The sequence below is a fragment of the Dioscorea cayenensis genome, chromosome 20 (assembly GCF_009730915.1).
Source record: "Dioscorea cayenensis subsp. rotundata cultivar TDr96_F1 chromosome 20, TDr96_F1_v2_PseudoChromosome.rev07_lg8_w22 25.fasta, whole genome shotgun sequence".
NCBI classification, from domain to species: Eukaryota; Viridiplantae; Streptophyta; class Magnoliopsida; order Dioscoreales; family Dioscoreaceae; genus Dioscorea; species Dioscorea cayenensis.
In genome coordinates this window covers 28710538-28715762 of record NC_052490.1, presented here as the reverse complement: position 1 = coordinate 28715762, position 5225 = coordinate 28710538, and the positions used below count along the sequence as shown (strand labels likewise).

Here is a 5225-nt window from a genome sequence, read left to right as displayed (position 1 = left end):
TCTTTGAAACTTCTTTATTATGCTTTCAATAAATTGATGTTTATTGTGAGTTCCAATCTTGAATGCTTGATTGTATAAACGTTTCCCCTAGAGTGACACTAGGGTTGAGAGTTCTTGTTGGTAACCTTGTGAGTGAGTGACTCACCACGAGCGTTAGACAAAGCTAGGTTGGAGAGGGTAAGTCGAGAGGTATAGGAGCGTCCTCTTTCCCCTCCGACGTGATAGATTCTACCTCCGTTGCTTAAGTTCTTTGCGGCCATAATAGAGTGAATGGTCTAAGGGATGAACCTCCGCTGGGGCCTAGTTGCGCGTGCAATGGAGTGAAGCGTTGAGGGGATCTTAGTATCTAGGGCTTAATTGTGGCTAGGGACCTTCCGCCTGGACCAAAGGGTTAGGTCTATAATTAGGAAGCGATTTATCACTTGGAATCCTTAGAGCTTATTGCAACTTTATTTGAGTGCGAGGTTGAGAGGTTATTTAATCTCTCCTCCGGGACATGAATAGAGTTAGGCATAGTTGACCTTAGATTTGGGACTATGTATGTATGGATTTTCATGACTCACCATTGCATTGATTAGGAAGCATAATAGAGAGTTCTTGCACTTGAAGCGATTATCCTAGGTGAAGCATCATCCGAGTAGCCCATCTTTATTGATTGCCTTGCCTCCTCCTTACTTTTGCTCACTTACTTGTTGCTTTTAATTGTTGAGAATTGAATCATTATCACACTTATCATTGTTGATACTCCACATAGCTAAGAATCGAATTAAGTGTCTTTACTCCCTACTCCCTGTGGATTCGACCCCACTCACCCGGGATTATTACTTCGACAAATCCGTGCACTTACGGGATATACGCAAGGGGACCTTGTCACACAGACCTACTGAGGACCGTGTGCAAATACCTGTAGCTCAACCGGGATAGGCTGGTGGCCTTCGACATTCCCAGTTCAATTTGCCCATGTCCACATAGGACCCTATATACATAGTCTGGAGTCACTGATACTTGAAATTCTGCAGGTAAACATCCATACTCCTCTGTACTAGTATATGCAACGCCATACAGGCACATCCGAATCAAAAACTTAGGGACACTCTTGGAAAATGGATGTCCGAATGCTCGAAACTGTATAGCATCCATAGTGTCAATTCTCCCATACCTCAACTCAAAAGACGCTAAAACCTCGACGGTCAATGCGCGGTAAGCCGGCTCACGAATCGTCAGTAACCTCCTCCAGCTTCCTACTGCTAACATATTATCAATCTCATCAGCTAGCTCGTCACACCGCTGAATATTTCTCAGCGCTTGTAAATCCACAACACAAGTCTGACCAAAACCAAGTGCTGAAAATCTCTCAAATCGAGCTTGATGCTAGGGATTTGAGAATTCCATCTGTATTGGCTCGGGTGGGATGACTCTGAGACACTTTACTTCATTCTTCTTCACGTGAGGTGCCATACCTATAGTACAAAAAGAGGAAAATGATCAAAGAAGCCCAAAAGCAATATACTACAGAATTCCACACGAGCTTGTGGAAATTACCCACGCCCGTGTTTATCTGTAGAGCGTGAAAAACCAGCACAGGTGCACAACAATTCTCAAGAATTTAACTTACAACCCCGTTTAGATGCTTTCTAAACATGCACCATGCATTGTAAAAATGAAAATTCGCACATACAGATATTTAATCTGTGAAAAACAAGAGTTGGCAAAAAAAGAGGATAAAAAGGTTACTGATGAAATAAATGCGAAAACTCTGAAAATTGGCTCGATATGCAAAGAAAAATTCTCCAAAACAACGATGAGAGGTCGGGAATATGATCAGAAATGGTTTTCGGGCGGTTGAAGATGAAAAAGAAAAGAGCATGCAAGGATTTTTTATAGGAAGACTCGCGGCTCTTGGATTTCTGCGCAATCGCACGGGCGTGCAGAAATTATGCAAGCCCGTGCGCCTCATCAAGAGAGGTCCACATGGGCAGATGCACTTTTTTCATGGAGACCGGCCACTTTTTTCTTCTCCCTAGCATTCCATTGGTAGCTGTTTAACCCCATTTCTTCAATTAACTGACGGGCCTCATCGGGGGTCTTGCTACCTAAGGTACCTCCTGCTGCCGCATCCAATAGTTGCCTTGTACTCGGGTTCAAACCATTATAAAAGGTCTGAACAATCATCCACTCCGGGAATTCATGTTGCGGGCACTTTCTCAGGAGCTCCTTGAACCTTTCCCATGTCTCAAATAGAGACTCCAATTCCAACTGCACAAAGGATGAGATCTCGTTCCTAAGCTTTGCTGATTTTCTTGGAGGGAAATAACGGGCCAGAAAAGCTTCTACCATCTCCACCCATGTGGTAATTGATGCTCTCGGTAATGAGTGTAGCCTTTGCTTCGCTCTCCCCTTTAGGGAAAATAGGAAGGCTCGCAAGTTGATTACATCATCCGTCACCCCGTTTATCTTCAACATATCACACACCTCAAGAAAGCTCTCGATATAACTGTTTGGATCTTCATCGGCCAAACCATTGAATTGTGCGGATTGCTACAACATGTGGATGAATGCCGGCTTCAGTTCGAAGTTCTAAGCTGTAAACAGGGGACGCACAATACTCGACTGTGTCCCCAACAATAAAGGTCTGGCATAATCGGATAATATTCGTTGTTGCTCATTCTGTTCTACAATATTTTTAGATTCTTCCACTTCCAAATCAGCTAAATTAGACTATTCTTGCACAGGCTCTTTCCCTTTTCTTCTAAGTGTACGTTCAAGCTCAGGATCTCCTTCAATCAATATTGAGGGATTCCCTCGTGTCATAACCTGGAGCTGCACCAAAAAGAAACAAAAAGAAATCCGAACGATGATAGAATTAGAAGATATGAAATAAAATGTATGGTGAAATAGCTAAGAAAACAAAGTGCAAAGTATCTCTAAACGCCTACTCCCCCGGCAACAGCGCCAAAAATTTGACAAAACCCCCTTGCGTATATCCCGCAAGTGCACGGGTTTGTCGAAGTAATAATCCCGGATGAGCGGGTATCGAATCCACTGGGAGTACGGAATAAAAACACTTAATCCTCTTCTCAGCTATGTGAAAGATCAGTAGTGATAAGTGTGACAATGATTCAATTCTCAAACGTAAAAGCAACAAGTAAGAGAGCACGAGTAAAGGAGGAGGTAAGGCAATCGATAAAAATGGGGTACTCGGATAATGCTCCGCCTAGGACAACCGTTTCAAGTGCAAGAACCCTCTATTATGCTTCCTAATCAATGCAATGGTGAGTCGTGAAAATCCTTAAATACATAGTCCTAAATCTAAGGTCAACTATGCCTAACTCTATACATGTCCAGGAGGAGAGATTATATAACCTCTCAACCTTGCACTCGAATAGAGTTGCAATGAGCTCTAGGGATTCCAAGTGATAAATCTCTTCCGAATTATAGACCTAACCCATTGGTCCAGGTGGAAGGTCCCTAACCACAATTAAGCCCTAGATACTAAGATCACCTCAACACTTCACTCTGTTGCACGCGCAACTAAGCCCCAGTGGAGGGTCATCCCTTAGACCATTCGCTCTATTATGGATGCAAAGAACTCGAGGAACGGACGTAGAATCTATCACGCCGGAGGGGAAAGGGGACACTCTTGTTAACGCTCTCAACCATCTCCAACTTAGCTTTGTTAACGCTCGTGGTGTGTCACTCACTCACAAGGTTACCAACAAGAACTCTCAACCCTAGTGTCACTCTAGGGGAAATGTTCATACAATCAAGCATTCAAGGTTGGAACTCACAACAAATATCAATTAATTGAAAGCATAATAAAGAGATTCAATGAAACAAATACATCCTAGGGTTCACAAATACCCAAGTACCCACTAGGGGTTTAGCTCTCCATGGAGCTAAGTACAATCAAAGAAATAGAATGTAAAAGCAATGAATCCATAGACAAACCCCCTCGATAGTTGTATCGATGGTCTTGTGGAAAGTCCTCTACTCGTCGTCCAAGGATTCCCTTGTCCTGTATAGGTAGAATCTATTACGCCGGAGGGGAAGAGGGACGCTCCCGTACCTCTCGACTCACCCTCTCAACCCTCTCCAACCTAGCTTTATCTAATGCTCATGGTGTGTCACTCACTCACAAGGTTACCAACAAGAACTATTAACCCTAGTGTCACTCTAGGGAAAATGTTCATACAATCAAGCATTCATGGTTGGAACTCACAACAAACATTAATTAATTAAAAGCATAATAAAAAGATTCAATGAAACAAATAGAATGCAAAAGAAATAGAATGTAAAAGCAATGAATCCATAGAGAAACCACCTCGATAGTCATGTCGATGGTATTGTGGAAAGTCCTCTACTCGTCGTCCAAGGATTCCCTTGTCCGGTATAGGATACGCCTCGATGGAAGCTCCCCTACCAACCTACTTCCAAAGGAATGACGATGTTGGAGCTGTAGAACCTCTCCAAAACCCTAGCCAATACCTCTCAAAACCATAGCCGAAACCCTCTCTCAAGTTGGGGAAAAGATGGAGAAAAGAATACTGAAATCGGGGCTCAATCGGCTTTAAATAGGGCTGGAATCGGGAATCCACATGCCCCTATGGGATTTCTTTGGAATTATGATTTTCGGCGTACCTTTGCTACTACAGTGCTTTTCTACAGTGCTGATTTCGGCATTCCTTTCTCCATCTTTTACCCAACTTGAGAGAGGGCTGTGGCTAGGGTTTTGAGAGGTATTGCCTAGGGCTTTGGAGAGGTTCTACGGGTCAAATATTGGCCGCCGTTTGGAAGAAGGTTAGTGAGAGAGCTTTTGTCGGCATCGATCCGGTGAGGTGTATAATAGGCCTTACAAAGGGACCCTTGTGACGAGTAGAGGACTCTCTACAAGATCATCACCATGACTAATGAGGGGGTTTTCTATGGATGCTTTGTTTTTACATTCGATTTCATTGATTGTATCTAGCTCCATGGAGAGCTAAACCCCTAATGGGTACTTGGGTATTTGTCAACCCTATGATGTATTCATTTCATTGATTCTCTTTATTATGCTTTCAATTAATTGATGTTTATTGTGAGTTCCAATCTTGTATGCTTGAGAGTTCTTAGTAACTCTTGTGAGTGAGTGGCACACCATGAGAGTTAGACAAAGCTAGATTAGAGAGGGTTGAAAGGGTGAGCCAAGAGGTAGCAGAGCGTCCCTTTTTCCTTCCGGTGTGATCTAT

At 43.1% G+C, this 5225-nt stretch overlaps 1 non-coding gene across 1 annotated transcript; it reads left to right on the top strand.

Moving 5' to 3' along the window:
- Window positions 1-2182: 2182 nt before the first annotated feature.
- On the top strand, window positions 2183-2289 carry LOC120252052. Its single transcript, XR_005533604.1, has one exon. It is a non-coding gene; the product is annotated as a small nucleolar RNA R71 (small nucleolar RNA).
- Window positions 2290-5225: the final 2936 nt, after the last annotated feature.